The 18,734-nt window shown below is 43.6% G+C and overlaps 1 protein-coding gene across 2 annotated transcripts in view; it reads left to right on the plus strand.

The window, feature by feature from the left end:
- The window catches only part of TASP1 (taspase 1), a 231,985-nt gene that overhangs the window by 138,304 nt on the left and 74,947 nt on the right, over positions 1-18,734 (plus strand). The gene's annotated exons all lie outside the window — the stretch shown is intronic.

Raw genomic sequence — 18,734 nt, forward strand, 5'->3', positions numbered from 1 at the left:
TTTATTTGATTGATAGCTGCTACAGAATATCTAATAGTTGGGTCGGGTTTTGCTACTTATTCCCACCCTTCTCTGTTCGTCCTTTTTCCCCTCTCCCCCTGTAATAGTAGACATAGGAGAAGGAAGGACCGGCAGGGTGGGAATAACTAACAAAACCCACCTATTAGATATTCCATTGCACCTATCAAACAAATAACAGTGCATTTCACAAACTTTACTTGCCTATATTTTAGAAAGTATACATCCGATCTCACAATTAATATGGTATGTGTAAAGAATCCACAGTATACCATTGACTTTATTTATATAGGAAAATCCTGTTGGTTGGTCCTCTTTAATAGGCTTGCAGAACAAGCATTTCCTTCATGCATTCTGGTGTATTCATCATAAGTGAACATTTAGATCCCTAACTTTTTGGGATTTCTCCATAAAGCTGTCATTTGTGAAAATGTCTGCAAGAAGACGGTGTGATATGCCCTTCGATTATTCACACAGAGTCTCTTATGAATTGTTTTTGGAACCGATAGACCTTATGCACACACCGCATTTTTTATGCTTTTTTTTTTTTTCAAAAGCTGCATGCCGCTCCTGAAGCCAGCAAAGTCTGTGAGATTTCTGAAGTGCGGTGCCGATGCTGCTTTTTTTTCCTTGCAGATTTTGATGCAGGAAAAAGCTGCAGGATGTCAATTATTTGTGCAGCGTTTTTTCACCCATTGACTTCAGTGTTGTGATGAAAAAAAACACTGCAAATCCACAGGTGTGTTCACTCAGTGAGTTTTTGTGGCATTTTTGTAGCCATTTTAACACAAAAAACGCATGACTAACACAGAATGCACTGTCCTCAGAGTAGGAAAATTAAACATAAGAACGAATGAAACCGGAAATTGCATATAGAAAGCTTTCTTTTTTTGTCTTTTTTATTAACCTAGCTTTATTTCTTTTCCTTGTCAAATATAAACAATTACACCCACAAAAACGCGCTAAAACCTCACCAATACCACAGTTGGATTTAGGTTCATTTTTCTACCAAAAGCATATGCACATAGCCATAAACTTCATAATCGTTTTAAAAAAGTGCATCAATAATGCTTAGATCTTATTAATTTATGTTGGAAATTTACTATATCTGTTGACGAAAAAAAAAGACTGCATCTTAGTACTTTAAAGGGGATGCTTGTGGAAAATACTCCAAACTAAACACAATAAAAAACAGCATTTCCACTACAAAAACTGACCTCAAAACTCATGTGTAAACACACTGCCGTATAACACTCACGAGTGCGAAAATCTCGCATTGCACTCGAACCAATATTAATCAATAAGGCAGCTTAGATCTGCAATTTTTTTTTCTCAGCCCTAATCAGACTTAAGAAAAAATTGCGGCATGCTGTGATTGTTTGCAAGTCTCAGATCACTCGCACCCATACAAGTCTGTGGGTGCGAGTAAAACATCGGACTGCACTCGGATGACATCTGAGTGCAGTGCGATATATGCTTCAGCTGACAACGGAGAAGATGGAGTTATTAATCCCTTTCCTCCGCAGCTGTGATCCAATCACAAGATTGAATCACAGTTGCTTGACACTCGGCTCACGCTCGCCGAGCAGTAGCCGGGGGTCATTAGCATATTGCGTCCGTTGCTCTCGCATCACATGCCATACACTAATGTGACTCCAGCCTAAAGGGCCATTTACACGCTGCGACATCGCAAACGATATATCATCGGGGTCACAGTGTTTGTGACGTACATCCGGCGTCGTTAGCGTCATCGCAGCGTGTAACAGGCTGGAGCGACCTTAAACGATCGCAAAAGAGGCAAAAATCGTTTGTCTGAGAGAGGTCGTTTATGAAAAATCGTCTGGTCAGTAGCGATGTTGTTCCTCGTTCCTGCGGCACCACACATCACTATGTGTGACACCGCAGGAGCGACGAACATCTCCTTACCTGCGTCCACCGGCAATGAGGAGGGAAGGAGGTGGGCGACATGTTCCGGCCGCTCATCTCCGCCCCTCCTCTGCTATTGGACGGCTGCCGTGTGACGTCGCTGTGACGCCGCATGAACCGCCCCCTTAGAAAGGAGGCAGTTCACCGGCCAGAGCGACGTCGCAGGGCAGGTAAGTCCGTGTGACGGGTGTTAGCGATGTGTTGCGCAACGGGCAGTGATTTGCCCGTGACGCACAACCGACGGGGTCGGGTACGCTCACTAGCGATATTGATACTGATATCGCAGCGTGTAAAGTGACCTATAGTCTGATACTATGACTGGGCAAAGGTGTTATATATATCACTAGTCAGATGACTGACTGCCTGGTGATTTTTTTTTTTTCCCAGTTATCTCATCCAAAAGTGTAAAAATACATTTGTAATATGGATGTGTACGGATTCCCGCCCAGCGCCATGTGTATAGTAAATGTGCAGCTCGCCAAACTGTAGTTATAGAGGCAGGGACGGTGCTAGTTTGTTTAACCCTTTCCTGACCTCTTACGTAGATCCACATTTAAAATGTATCACCCCTGTATCACCCCCATGTCGGATGTAGTTTGCAGATGGCTCTCTTTGGCATTGTTCAAATTTTTGTTAGATTTTCCTTTCAAAACCACAAACCCTAAGATGAAACTTGACAGATGCCCACCCATTCTACGCTCCAGAAAAATATTGATGGTCTAATTGATTTTGTGAAAAATTGGTGCGTTAGGGATGGGGAATTCCATAGAGGACAGAGAGAGGGAATTAATTCAGTCTGTATTCAGAGCTGAACAAGATATAAGCATTTAGAAATAAGAAGAAAACCCAATATCTATAGTTTTCCTATACAAGATACAAATTGTACATGGGTCGACCCTTCCTGACAAATAGTTAAAGCAGATGGTTATCCTGCCACACTACTAGATGCTTTCTGTGGGCCATAAAGCTCCTATATTCTTCAGAATAAAGCATGCATATTATTATTTTTTACGTTTTATATTGTCACATTCGTTATTAATGCGTTCGTGCTTTTGCCTTTTGCATTGAAACTTAGTGTGGCTTTTCGTTGTCCGCAGTATAATGGGTCCTCCAAGTTATACTGACATTTTTTATTTTCCAGGACTACCATAGCAAGTTGAAACCATTCTAAATGTATAAACCAAAATCTTGCTAATTGGAAAAGCAGTAATCCATACCATACGCCTTAAAATCATAAAAAGAAAAGTCCATTCGTTTACAAGTTAGACAGAGCTATCCAAGGCTGTAGGAAAAAGGCTTTATAGGACTGCACAAAGCACACAGTGTGCAGAAAGAGAAGGAGCCGGCCTTAAGGCCGCTTTACACGCTACGATTTATCTGCCGATCTCTTAAATGATGTGACACGCCCAGATCGTTGTTCCGATTTGCCGAGATCGCACATAGGTCGTTTATTTGCGGTCACACATAACGATCTCACAAACGACGCAACAGCGATATATTGTTTGACCAAGGCGGTCATTTGGATGTTGTTTGTCGTTGGCAGGGTGTCAAACGTACCAATATGTCTGCTGCGTTCCAAACGACGAACAATATTTTGAAACTGAACGACGTGTCAACGATCAACAATTTTAACCTATTTGCGATAGTTCGGAGTCGCACGTAGGTGTCACACGCAACGACGTCGCTAATGATGCCGGATTTGCGTAACGGAAACCGTGACCCCGACGACATATCGTCAGATAAATCGTAGTGTGTAACGCCGGCTTTACCCCGAATCCAAAATAGCAGCTTGTCCTGGTAAAGGTGAAAGTGGTGAAGAGCCGTGTGGTTTATGTGGTTCCTGCGCTGTAGACTATACTAGAGCATGCACTTTAGTGATACAAGTGTTTTTACTACTGTAGTCAAATATTTGTTGATCGGCCGGATATTCCAGACAATCATCAGTGATGTTGATAGACAGTGTTTCTAACATTGGCCAAACACATTAGATCTATGTCAGCCGAATGATGCTGCGTATAATTGTTCAGTCCACGGCCATCTCAGCTGATTCTTCTATACAACAGAGCGTTCACTTAGCTTAGAACTTCTGTATTCGCCGTATGGCGCTTTCCCTTCAGGAGAACAAAGTGATCGGCAGTTCAGAAACGGACACACCCAATCAACACCCCCACCCCCCAATGATTTGTCAGCCAGTTCCCTTGTACAGATTAGACTGTCGACCCAACCCATTAATATTGGCAGGTGTGGCCGCCATTAGTCTAATGTATACAGGGGCCTTAAAGAGAACTAACCAGCACAATTTTCATGACTAAAGCAAAGCCAGTGCTACACTTGTGCTAAAATTCTAAATCCAGGCATACCTTTGGTTTTCAGATTGGATGTTTTATTACAGTAATATTTGCAAGTAGAGTTACAAAAATGCACTGCTATTTGATTGACAGGTGCAACAGGGGCGAGAATATGGGGGTCGGATCTTCCTATCTATTCCCGCTCCTGTCTGCCTGTCAGGCCTTCCTCCCCCTACCGCCATCATAGAGTTTAATTCTGGCACCTGCTCATTAGCATTAATCACTATTGCAGCAAACTCTTCACTAATTTGGTGTCGGCTTCTGCGCATAGCGCCATCTTTATGAAGACTCTCTCTTCCTTCATTGGACTGATGGATGTGTGATGCGAAAGTTGCGCATGCACCCTCGCATCCTCAGTTCTTGTTGCGACCGCGGCAGCACACGCAGTCACAACAGAAGTGGAGATCGCCCCCCCCCCAAACCCCAAATCAAGTCACTGGTCTCCTCCTTTATTTTACATGTCTATCTTCCTGGCAGCGCTTTTTGATCCAGCTTTGTACACTGGATCCCTGCACAAAGAGCATAATATCCCCACTCAGGCATAAACACTGATAGAACGCAACTGATATTTGGGAACTCAGCCTAGAATCCTGGGAAATCTTGCAATTCTGCCTTAATATTTTAAGATGCAAATTTAAAGGCAACGTGTCACATGGAAAAATGCTATTAACCTGAAGATATGTGGTTAATATCCAGGTTAATAGCATTCTGAACCTGCCCAGTCCCTGCCCAATGAACCCTGCTGCTAGGAAGAAATTAACTTTAGTCCTCCCGGCAGCGTTGCGGTTTCAGTCATAGGGGTGGTGCCTGTGCAGGTTCAGACACCGCTCTGTATTTGGAAAGCAGTGGCTGTAACCATACACCTCACACTGACTGACAGCCGCTCTGCATTAAAACCAGCTGTCAGTCAGTGTGAGGGGTCGATTACAGCCACCACTCTCCATACACAAAGCTGTGACTGAACCCACACCAGTGCCCACCCTGTGACTAAAAACGTAACGCTGCCAAGAGGATTAAAATTAATTTCCTCCCAGCAGCGGGGTTAGATTTTCAGGCGCCGGACAGGTTCTAAACGCTATTAATCTGCAGATTAACCCCATATCTGCAGGTTAATAGCACTTTTCCAGATTCCCTTTAAAGGAATTTTAATGTTCCTTTCTAATTAGTGTTGTATTTTCATTGATATCGAAGATCTGTGGAGTATAAAATTAGCCCTAACTCTAATTCACGCTCTGTATGACGGCCAACTGGCCACTAGACAAAACTGAGACGGTAGAATTTGTAGCCTTTGGTTTTGGACATTTGGTTTGTTATTTTATGTGAACCAATAATTGGCCAATTAGTGAAAATCCTATCAATGAACCCAGATCTGAGAATTTTTATCTTTTGAAGTCTTTTTTTTGTTTTGTTAGGGTTGTTTGACTATTATGAAAGTAGAAATGCCTTGATGAAACGCAGGGCGATCTTAGACGTTCTTGTTATTTTATGTGATTCCAGTTTAATATTTGATACAAAGTAGTGATTTAATAAAAGCATATTTATTGTTTTAATGGTAAAGAAGGCTAATTTATTATGTAGGGAGAAATCTTTATCAAGAACACACAAATGAAGCGAGCTGGATACGAGCTTAAAGCCAGAGCTGTGATTGTGTGGCTTAGCCATCTGCTTGCTAAAGACAAAGTATATTGGTTTGTGGTACGAAATTAGTGATTTTTCTGTGCAAGTTCCTTTAATTCTTATGCGGTAGTGATTCCTTGAGGATGTGGGTACAGTCTTCAAATTAAGCCATCTAGCTTCAAATTGTAGGAGATTTCGCTATATAATTAAGAGATGTAGAAGAAGGTTGAAGAAAACCTCTCATTGATTCATGTGTGTTTCCACCATCAATACAAAGCCGCTTGTAGGATTATAGTACGTGTTCAATAACAATTTAAGAGATTTTCCTTTTTTCTTTTTTTTTTTACTCCAAGCACACTAGTCACCATTACTTGAGAAATTTTTGACTTGCTTTCTGTGATTTCTCTCTTCTTGTTCCTGTCTCTTCCTTATCTTCTTTAAAGGAAATCTGTCACCAGATTTTTGCCACCATCCTGATTCCAGCGATGCTTCACTTCCTGGGCTGCTCAGTGTAGTTTTGATAAAATCACTGTTTAAGCAGCAGGAGATTATCATTAGAAGAACACCTGGTCTGCTGCTAGGTAGTCCAGCATATTCATGAGTTCTGTATAACTGCTAGATCTGCAGCTGAGAAAACAGATTTTTACAGCTCAGTAAGTGACACTTCGCTAGAATCAGGATCTCTGTCTCTGTTATGCTGCGCTCAGATGGGGGAGCAAAAACCTGGTGATAGATTCCCTTTAAAGTGCACCAACCACCAGGATGTTCATATATAATCTAAAGCCAGTGCTATACTGGCGTTTAGGAATCTGATTCTAAAGATACCTCTGGTTGTCAGATCAGATGTATACTTTCTGAAATACAGGCAAGAAAAGTTTGTGAAATGCACTGTTATTTAATTGATAGCAGCTACAAAATATTCAATAGGTGGGTTGGGTTTTACTACTTATTCCCGCACCTCCCTGTTTATCCTTCCCCAGTAATAAGAGATAGGGGGAGGAAAGACAGGGGCGGGAATAACTAGCAAAACTCGACGCACCTATTAGATATTCTGTAGCTGCTGTCAATCAAATAACAGTGCATGTCACAAACTTTACTTGCCTGTATTTCAGAAACTATACATCCAATCTCAAAACTAAAGGTATTTTTAGAATTTGCATCCTAGCTCCAGTGTAGCACTGGCTTTCGTTTATACATGAAAATCCTGGTGGGTGGTCCTCTTTAAAGAGAACCTCTCAAAAGAATTTTACACCCCAAAGTAATATCCTGTATGTAAACGTGTTTTAATGCTCAATAATCCTCACCTCTCTTATTGAAATCTGTTTTGATGTTTTAGAGGAATCCTTAGTTAAAATTGTATGCTAATGTGTTGCAAGTGCAGCGAGCTGGACAGTGCACTTGCAGCTCTAATGTCCTCGCTCCCTATTTTCCAATTACTCAATAAAAAAAAAACTACCGTATTTTTTGTTTTATAAGACGCTCCGGATTATAAGACGCACCCCAAATTTGGAGGGGAAAAAAAGGTAAAATAAAAATATGGGGTCCGGTTATAATCTGGCGGTGTCTTACCAGAGTGGGGGGCCTGCAGAGGAGCGGGGGGGGTCTCAGGAGGCAGGGGCGGTACTGGAGTACTGCATGTAGTATAGAGGGGGGTCCAGATACTCACTGTGGTTGCTGCTCTGTGCGGGGCCGGCGACGCCGCACTGCTCTGTGCGGGGCCGGTGTCGCTCTGCTCTGTTCGGGGCCGGCGACGCCGCTCTGCTCTGTTCGGGGCCGGTGTCGCTCTGCTCTGTGCGGGGCCGGTGTCGCTCTGCTCTGTGCGGGGCCGGTGTCGCTCTGCTCTGTTCGGGGCCGGTGTCGCTCTGCTCTGTTCGGGGCCGGTGTCGCTCTGCTCTGTTCGGGGCCGGTGTCGCTCTGCTCTGTTCGGGGCCGGTGTCGCTCTGCTCTGTTCGGGGCCGGTGTCGCTCTGCTCTGTTCGGGGCCGGTGTCGCTCTGCTCTGTTCGGGGCCGGTGTCGCTCTGCTCTGTGTGGGGCCGGTGTCGCTCTGCTCTGTCTGGGGCCGGTGTCGCTCTGCTCTGTGTGGGGCCGGTGTCGCTCTGCTCTGTGTGGGGCCGGTGTCGCTCTGCTCTGTGTGGGGCCGGTGTCGCTCTGCTCTGTGTGGGGCCGGTGTCGCTCTGCTCTGTGTGGGGCCGGTGTCGCTCTGCTCTGTGTGGGGCCGGTGTCGCTCTGCTCTGTGTGGGGCCGGTGTCGCTCTGCTCTGTGTGGGGCCGGTGTCGCTCTGCTCTGTGTGGGGCCGGTGTCGCTCTGCTCTGTGTGGGGCCGGTGTCGCTCTGCTCTGTGTGGGGCCGGTGTCGCTCTGCTCTGTGTGGGGCCGGTGTCGCTCTGCTCTGTGTGGGGCCGGTGTCGCTCTGCTCTGTGTGGGGCCGGTGTCGCTCTGCTCTGTGCGGGGCCGGTGTCGCTCTGCTCTGTGCGGGGCCGGTGTCGCTCTGTGCGGGGCCGGTGTCGCTCTGCTCTGTGCGGGGCCGGTGTCGCTCTGCTCTGTGCGGGGCCGGTGTCGCTCTGCTCTGTGCGGGGCCGGTGTCGCTCTGCTCTGTGCGGGGCCGGTGTCGCTCTGCTCTGTGCGGGGCCGGTGTCGCTCTGCTCTGCTCCGTGTGGGGCTGGTGATGGAGCAGCTGAGCACTGAGCAGAACGGAGCAGCCGAGCAAGACGGAGCAGCCGTGCACCGCGCAGAACGGAGTGGCTCGAAACAGAACAGAGCGGCGCTGCCAAATGCACAGAACAGCGTCGCACAGACCAGTAGCGCTGGCAACACAGTGCATTCCTCGGAGCATCTCCCTGCCTCCTTTGACCCCTCTGCACAACCCCCCTGTAAGCTACATTTGGATTTTAAGATGCACCCCTCATTTTCCTCCTAAAGTTTTGGGAGGAAGAGTGCGTCTTATAATCCGAAAAATACGGTATTTTATGGCAAAGAACACAAATTAGATAAGTGAAAAAACACGAGTTTAAGTCTCTGCACATCCACCTCACCTCCTGGTTCCTTTATAATTCCTATGATCATTGTCATCTCCCAGTTTATTTATTTTTTATTGTTTTGAAAGCCTTTTGGAATCGATGAAAAATGCCTGCTCAAAATGATAAAAAATAAAAAAGGCCACCCAGAAGACTAAAACTTTTTAAAATGCCTTTTGTAACACCAAGGTAAAATAAGTCAGTGTGACGTTATTACAGTATGTACTTATAAAATAAAATATTAGTACGTACAATAAAATAATCAAAGGTAAACTTTCTAAAGTAGTTAAATGCAGAAGATATATTTTCATAACTTTTATGATATATGTATTTTTTTTAGTCTGACAGATATATTCTTTTTTTTTTTTTTTTTTTTTTGCCCCATGGACTGAAAATATTTAAATGTGCATTTTATGGTGGTAGTAGGTAGACCAAGCATTGCCTGTGAATAAATCAGAGAATGGAGCCGTCTGCCTTCGTTGCTCATAAAGGACCGTGTTATTTCAGCGAAACACAAATATTGTTGTAGTATATTCCCAAACTCTAGGTGGGACTTTCAAGTTCTTACGGGAATCATTTATTTTTATGGGGGTAACATCAACTTCTTAACGCTGCAAATTCTTTAAATTTAAACACAATCTCCCCCTTTTGAAGTTTTATTTGTTTATTTTCTGAAATATTCAAATGTGTGAAGACCAAATGAGTGATTAGCAGCAGCTTCTTTGTTTGATTCGTTGTAAGCTATGTGTTAAGCAAAGTAAGTGTTTATGCTATGCGCAGGCAAATGTTTGAAGTAGGGTCAGAAAGCATATTTTTTTTATTTTTTTTTTTTACATTTATTGATTGTCGCTGTATTTACTTGATAGGTGCCAGATAACAAAATATTTTAACCTAAAATGCATATAAAAGAATAGAAAGCTCACAAATAAGGATAGGGAAACCTCATAAACACCTAAAATAAAATGTAGATTAGTTTTTAATATGTATTATAATGTAACATTTATCTTTTAATTATTGGAATCTAATCTCTTCTAGTCATTTGTATATATTATTTCTGTGCTATAAACAGGTTTTCTTCAGCTATATACTGCATCTATCCATCCGGAATGAACAGTGAAAGTATTCATAATTTACATTGCCATGAAAAGTTTTTATAACCCCGTGAATTTTTCACATTACACACAAACCTAAATATATTTTATTCTGATTTTATGTGATATACCAACACTGAGTAGAAAATGTATGACTTGTAAAGGAAATGATACATGTTCTTCAAATATTTTAAAAACATAAGTCTGAAATTTCTGACATGCATTTGTATTAAGCTCTTTTGAGTCAATACTTTGTATAATCACCTCTTGCTGCAATTACTGCTGTAAGTCTTTTGGGGGATGTCTCCTCCAGCTTCTCACATATAGAGGGTAGAATTTTTGTCCTCCTGGAACGCCAGTCTCAAGTCCTTTGCAGACTCGTTTTTTTTAACAGGTTTTCTTACAGGATTGTCCTGTATTTAGCCTCATCCAGCTTCCCATCAGCTCTGGCCAGCTTTCCTGTCCTTGCTGAATAATAACCCCACAACATGATGCTGCCACCATGATGGTGGGATGGTGTTTTTAGGGGTATATGTACTATTAGATTTCCGCCACACATAGCGTTTTGGATTTATCACTTTATTATTATTAGCGTTTATTTCTTTTCACTTACAGATTAGTAATGGGGGTCTCATAGACGCCTCCCATTACTAATCTAGGGCTTAGTGGCAGCTGTGAGTTGCAATAAACCCCTTATTACCCCGATTGCCACTGCATGTAAAGTTCTGGGATTGTCACATCTAATGGACACAACAATCTTGGGCAGCTGCAGGCTGCTATTTTTAGGCTGGGGGGGCAATAAGCATTGGTCTCCCCAGCCTGAGAATACCAGCCCACAGCTGTCAGGCATTATCATGGCTGAGTATCAAAATTAGGGGGGACGGCATGTCATTTTTAAAAATTATTTATTTAAATTTAAAAAAAAAAAAATCCTCATGTAGTTCCTCTTATCTGATACACAGAAAAGATAACGCACGGCTAGGGGCTGCAGTCTGTAGCCTAATGCTTTCATCTGTGCTGGGGATCATAATATGAAGGGACCCTACGCCAATTTTTTTAAAATTTATTTTTATTCCACTATAGCGCTGCAGACAGGGCCTGTGATTGCAAACTGTCAGACGCTGTCATATAGACTGAGGGCGCGTCTGACTGCAGCCAATCACAGACACTAAGACTGCCGGTGGGTGGAGGAATCAGTGCATATGTATGAAGGCTAATGAGCAGCCCCAGAAGCAGGCACAGCCACGCCGGAGGCCCAGTATATACAGCATTGTTGCTTTTATTCTTAGTTTCTTTATTTTTGCTTTTATTTATTTTTTTTTATATAATCCGAGTTGCTGGACACGTATCATTCCCCGGAGTTCTCTGAGAACTCCGAGCCCAGCACTCTTGTTCTTTTGAACCTGCACGGATATGGACTTTTACAGTTTGCGTCCGCCCATCGCTATTAACGATACATACTTACAGGTGAACACAGAGTCTAATTTTGGCAGAGGGTTCTGCTTACATTCTGATTGTATGCTAAATGTCACGTGTGTTGCTGCACTATTTGAGGAACTGTATTTGTCAATATTGTCCCACAATATTTCTGGGACAATATTAGCTTTAGTAATAAAAATGAAAAAAAAATCCTGGAGTGGTACTTTACATGGAATCTGGCAAGGGGATCTACCCTCCTAAGCTCTTTTATATAGGCATGAAGGTCATAGAAAGTTGAATATAATAATATATCTGCAATCTGATGATTTATTCTATATAAATCAATTTTTTTCTTCATATGTAAATGAGCTATTAAGATCTGTGAACTGGACACAGTTCTACCTTAGAATATGACTCTAGAACATATTTTAAATGAATGATGACATTACCAGTATGAATCATGTAATGACTGACATTTTGTTTTCCTAATCACATACAGCAATGCAATGAGATAATAACTAACATAGTACAGCGGAACTGAGCTTTCTCTCATTACAAACACATATACAGTTGTAGATGTCCCATTACAGTGCTGTCAGCTTACTGTACTGCCCTTCCCTCTACGCTAGCTGCCTTTAAGATAGAATCTGACGCACTTTGAGAGGACACTGCAGCTGGATATGTAGTGTAATGATACATTTGTCTTGAATTTTGGTTCAATAGAAAAATGAAAATAAATAATAAACATGGCCTGGACAAGTATGGTAAAAGATTAAAAATAATTTGACTATAGAAACATGTTATACTAAGGTGTGTTCTGTAATTAGCACCACAGGTGTCTACAAAGTTGTAATCAGGCAGTCTGCTTATAGGGTGCTGCTTTATAGGGTGCTGCTTTAAAGGGTGAAAAGTTATCACTGTGCTGTTTGTTTTCAGTCAATAGTTTTTTAAGTTTTTTTAAAACAAAAAGGAATACAGTCAAAGTATCTTGTTACACAAAAGAGATTTAGTACAAGTACATAGCACATTCATCTACACTGTTCTGTTTATCTTGGTGTTTACCACACTAAACATGGACCAAAGAAAGCTAAGGAGAGAGTTGTCTCAGGAGATTAGAAAGAAAATTACAAACATGTTTAATGTAAAGGCTAGAAGACCATACAACTTGATGTTACTGTTTTACTCTTGCTCATATTCTACAGAAGTTTTAAGGTTTATGGGATTGTAGTCAACCTCCCTGGGCATGATTGCAAGAGGAAAATGGATGTCAAATTGAAGAGACTGATAATACGAATCATGACCAAAGAGTTTAGAACAACTTCCATAGAGATTAAAGGTGAACACCAAGGTCAAAGTACATCAGTGTCAGATCGCAGTATTCATAGCTGTGTTTGCCAAAGTGAATATCATGGAAGACAACCTAGGAGAAAACCACTGTTGAAAGCAAATTATAATAAATCAAAACTGGAATTTGCCAAAATGCATATTGAAAAGCCACAAAGCTTCTAGGAGAATGTCATTATACAGTTGAGACAGAACTGGAGGTTTTTGTCAAGTCACCCCAGATCTATGTTCACAGACATAAAAATGAAGTTTACACTGAATAGAACATTGTTTTTACTCTGAAACATGGAGGAGACTCAGTTCTCTTTTAGGACTGCTTTGCTGCATCTGGCACAGTGTCTTGAATTGTGCAGGGTACTGTTACTTGAGGTGGACTAACATGGTGGCGGTGGATCCCCTAAGCCTGCTGGTCTGGATGGACATGCAGCAGCCAGAAGAAGCAAGGGGAATACGGACACAGACACAGTGCACAATCTTGTCGCAATCAAAATGAGTGGCAAAATGACAGATGCTGGTGGAAAGGGGAATAGGCGTGTTGGAAAAGGAAAAAAAGGGTTTGTCCGTGGGGAAGGTGGCAAAGCTCCATTAACATCTGCTGAAGATAGACCATCTTCCAGCAAAAGTAAGATGTCTACTACTTATCGTGGACAATCCGATGTGCTCCCTTTTTTACGGACACGAACAACTGGAACAAAGGTAGATGATGGCCAAAAAAAGAAAATGCATGAATGGATCTCAAGTGGTCCAACAAGTGCCCTCTCCGCCACCTCAACTACCGCATCCAAAAAAGACCAGTCCTCTGAGTTGTCATCCCAATCACACTTGCTTTCTCCCAGCTCTCAAGTCTCCATCCGCCCTGCACAGTATGGTGGAACTGAGATGGCTGAGTCTGCAGAGCTGTTCAGTAACACTATAGCCTGGGAATTAGAAGTCTGCTCCCAAGCTAAAGTGAGTACAGACCAGGAAATGGTCTGCAGTGATGCCCAGAACTTTTGTGACTCAGATTCATGCCGTGATGAACAAGTTCATGAGCATAATGTTGTCCCTTATTCACAAACTGAAACACCTGTTGTAATTTACAGCAATGAGGAACATACTGATGATGATGAGACGCAGATACCAGATTGGGATGACAACTTAAATATTCGTTCAGGGCAGGAAGAGGCTCGGTCTGATGGGGAGGGGAGTACAAACATAACGCTTGATGAGGAACTTCTAGATCCCACCTACTGTCAACCCACAGTCAGGCACTCGAGGAGGTCAACAGAGGCGGTGGAGGAGGATGCTACTGACGACGAAGTTACCTTGCGCCTTCCTGGACAGAGGAGGAGTACTGGTTCACGTCTACAACTGCATCCTCAGCCACAACTCTGCCTCTGAGCACTAGTCGGGGTGGCTCAGCAGGTCGCATGCCTTCTAAGCCTTGCCTAGCCTGTTCCTTTTTTGACATAGCAAAAGATCGCCCAAATCATGTGATATGTAAAATTTGTCGTGATTCTGTTAGTAGAGGGCAAAACCTCAGCAGTTTGACAACTTCTTCCATGAATCGTCACATGAATAAATATCATATGTCCCAGTGGGAAGCGTGAACCGTACTGCAATGCGGCTTAGCGGAGCGGACCATCCACCGCCTGCCCCTTCCAGTGCATCCGCGCGCTCTTCCTCTTCTAGGACTATGGGGACAGCTGTCACACCTGGTTTTCCACGCACAACTTCCACCAGTGTAACCGCAACAGGCAGTTTGCTTGGTAGGTCGTCAGTTGGTTTAGAAGGGGAAACAAGTGCGTGTGTACAGCTCTCTCAGACATCGATAGCATCAACATTGGATGAAGGCAACATCATGTCTACGCCTGCACTTTCCTCACAAACCTGCATTTTTTCAGGGACACCCTACTCCCCACCGTCTACACACAGCAGCCAGATCTCTGTCCCTCAGATGTAGACAAATAAAAGGCCATTTCCTGCGACCCATGACAAAGCTAAGAGGTTGACTTTATCCCTCTGTAAGCTCTTGGCTACTGAAATGCTGTCTTTCCGCTGGTGGACACACAGGATTTTAGAGACCTTATGTCTGTCGCTGTGGCCCAGTACCAGATGCCCAGTCGCCACTACTTCTCTAAGAAAGGTGTGCCTGCACTACACCAGCATATCGCACACATCCCCGCTTCCTTGAGAAACTCTGTGTGTGAACGGGTGCATTTCACCACCGATACTTGGACCAGTAAGCATGGACAGGGACGTTACATGTCACTGACTGGGCACTGGGTAACTATGGTGATAGATGGTGAAGGGTCTGCTGCACAAGTCTTGCCGTCCCCACGACTTGTGTGTCAATCCTCTGTCTGTCCAAGTTCCTCCACTGCTTCTGCCTCCTTCACCTCATCTGGGTCCTCCACCTCTGCCCCAAGCCTGCCTGGTCAGGCCACCAGTGTTGTAACTGCGCAGAAGGAATCACGCACCCCTCATTACTATGCTGGCAGCAGAGCGCAACGGCATCAGGCGGTCTTTATTTTGAAATGTCTTGGAACTAAGAGTCACACAGCGGCTGAGTTGTGGGCAGCTCTGGAGACGGAGTTTGGTAAATGGTTGTCTCCACTCAACCTGCAGCCTGGTAAGGCCGTGTGTGACAATGCTGCAAACCTGGGTGCGGTCCTTCGCCTGGGCAAGGTGACACACGCGCCTTGTGTGGCTCATGTGTTGAACCTTGTTGTCCAGCAATTTTTAACACACTATCCCGGCCTAGATGGCCTTCTGAAGAGGGCACGAAAACTGTCTGCTCACTTCCGCCGTTCAACCGCCGCAGCTGAGCGGCTTGCATCGCTCCAGAAGTCTTTCGGCCTGCTGGTTCATCGCCTGAAATTCGATGTGCCGACACGCTGGAATTCGACTCTCCACATGTTACAGTGACTGTGGCAGCACCGTCGAGCCCTGGTGCAATACGTCATGACGTATAGCCTGGGCCAACGAGATGCAGAGGTGGGGCAGATCACCCTGATGGAGTGGTCTCAGATCAAGGACCTATGCACCCTTCTGCACTGTTTCGACATGGCGACGAATATGTTTAGCGCTGACAATGCCATTATCAGCATGACAATTCCAGTCATTTACATGCTGGAGCACACGCTAAACACTATTCGGAGTCAGGGGGGGGACAACAGGAAGGGGATGAACTACAGGAGGATTCATATGCGCAAGACACAACAACATCACCAAGGTCCAGACATTCATCATCACCAAGGCGGCAGGCATGGGACCATGGGGGACAGGGATCAACAAGGGCGCATGGTAGCAGGCGAAATGTTGAGGAAGGTGCAGGAGAACATGAAGAAATGGAGGACGAACTGTCCATGGACATGGAGCGGATGAGGGAGACCTTGGTCAAATTTCAGTTGAAAGAGGTTGGGGGGAGATGTCAGAGGAAGAAAGAACGGTTAGCACCTCTATGCCACAAACACAGCGTGGACTTGGTCCGCATGGCTGCGCAAGACACATGAGCGCCTTCTTGCTGCACTACCTCCAATATGACCCTCGTATTGTCAAAATTAGAAGTGATGATGAGTACTGGCTTGCCACACTATTAGATCCCCGGTACAAGTCCAAATTTTGTGACATAATTCCAGCCATAGAAAGGGATGCACGTATGCAGGAGTATCAGCAAAAGCTGTTACTCGATCTTAGCTCGGCTTTTTCACCAAACAACCGTGGTGCAGGGAGTGAATCTCCCAGTTGTAACTTGACAAACATGGGACGGTCTCGTCATCTTCAACAGTCTACCCGTACCAGCAGCACCGTATCTGGTGCTGGTAACAGCAATTTTATTGAATCTTTTCATAATTTTTTTAGACCATCCTTTGCAAGGCCACCAGAGACAACAAGTCTGACACATAGTCAATGCCTGGAGAGGATGATACAGGAGTATCTCCAAATGAACATCGATGCCATTACTTTGCAAATGGAGCCTTGCTCATTTTGGGCTTCAAATCTTGAAAAATGGCCAGAGCTCTCCACTTACGCCTTTGGAGATTTTGTCGTGTCCAGCTGCCAGCGTTGTCTCTGAACGTGTCTTCAGTGCTGCTGGGTGTGTGCTGACAGATAAGCGCACGCTTCTGTCCAGTGACAATGTGGACAGACTAACGTTCATCAAAATGAACAAGTCATGGATCCACAAGGAATTTACTACCCCTGTGTCATCCTGGGGAGAGTAAATGCTTGTGGATTTGGAATGTGCTTGATGCAAATCAAAACATCCTGTTTGCAACTAGGGCACAAGTGCTGCCACTGATGGGGTGTCTGTGTGGCCCAATTTTTGGAAAAAAGGGAGACTCCGCTTGGAGTAACCCTTGCTTGCTGTGTTTTTTAAATGGAGCCAAGATGAACAAGTCATGGTTCAGCAAAGACTTTGCTACCTACCTTGGTGTCATCCTGGGGACGGTTAAGTATGGCGTATTTTGTTAATGTGCTTGATGCAAATCTAGCTGTGAAGTGTACAACTGGGGCACAAGTGCTGCCACTGAAGGCGTGTCTGTGTGGCCCAATTTTTGGAAAAAAGGGAGACTCCACTTGGAGTCACCTTGTGGTGTTTTACATGATTTTAGAAGGACATGCCATGCCTATATCTGTGTCTCATCCTCTTTTCCTTGTAACGCTGTTTTGTTTAAGCATGAGAATTTGTTCTTGTCACTTTCCCATGTGTTTGTGTTGTGTTGTGAGTTGTTTGTCACCTTTTGGACACCTTTTGAGGGTGTTTTTATGTGTTTGTGATTGCCTCCCATTGTTTCCTATGCGGTTCGAGCGCTCGCCGAACTCGAACGAGACCTCCGTTCGGCGAACCGAACTCGAGCCGAACCACGACCGGTTCACTCATCTCTAATTATGACTGATTTATCAGAGATCCAAGTCATGAGCAAAATGCCAGAGGAGTGCTGGTATAAGATCCGCAACACTTAGGACTGAGATGAGTTAAGGAAAGCACAGAACGTATATAACAAAAAAGGAATATGACAAGAATGAAAATTTAACTAGTGCAATACTTGAGTGTCAATGATGAGGACACTGTCCACCCAAAAACCCCAAACCTTTTGAAATTTAGCTTGGCATCTTCTATTCGGAAAGATACCTTTCTAATATGAAATACAGTGGAACCTTGGATTATGAGCATAATTGGTTCCAGGAGTGTGCTCTTAACCAAGTTACTCTTATATCAAAGCAAATTTTCCCATAAGAAATAATTGAAACACAGACAATTTGTTCAACAGCCCAAAAATATATACTGTATTTATACAAACTTATTATAAAAATACAAACTAATTTACGGTATTCATATAAAATTATTACAGTACACTAATACAACATACTGTACAGTAAACGCATATAAAACAAATTAAACTGCACGTTGGCTTACAATAAAATTGTTGCTGTGCGAGGGGTACAGTAAAGCAATGTGCTGTACTGGTTAGCAGAAAGAAAGTACAATACTATATCCACAAATGCAAATTTAGACATGCTGTATAGTATATACTGTACTGTACAATGGTATACGGTGTATGGTATACGGTGTATAGTATACAGTACATATGTACAGAAACTTACCTCCAGAGCGGGTCAGAGCATGGTGAAAGGACAGAACCAGACAAGTGCATGGTGAGCATTTGCTCTTCTTGCAAAGCATTGCTCTTAATCAAAGTTACAAATTTGTAAAAAGCTTTGCTTGTCTTGCAAAACACTCTCAAACTCTCTTAATTAATTAATTAATTTTATTCATTTATATAGCGCTATTAATTCCATAGCACTTTACATACATTGGCAACACTGTCCCCATTGGGGCTCACAATCTAGAGTCCCTATCTGTATGTCTTAGGCTATGTGCGCACGTTGCGTTTTTTACCGTGTTTCTGCAGCGTTTTTAGCAGCAGCGTTTTTGTGCTAAAACGCATGCGTTTTTGTTTTCCAGCAAAGTCTA

This window comes from Anomaloglossus baeobatrachus, chromosome 3, assembly GCF_048569485.1.
Source record: "Anomaloglossus baeobatrachus isolate aAnoBae1 chromosome 3, aAnoBae1.hap1, whole genome shotgun sequence".
NCBI lineage: Eukaryota > Metazoa > Chordata > Amphibia > Anura > Aromobatidae > Anomaloglossus > Anomaloglossus baeobatrachus.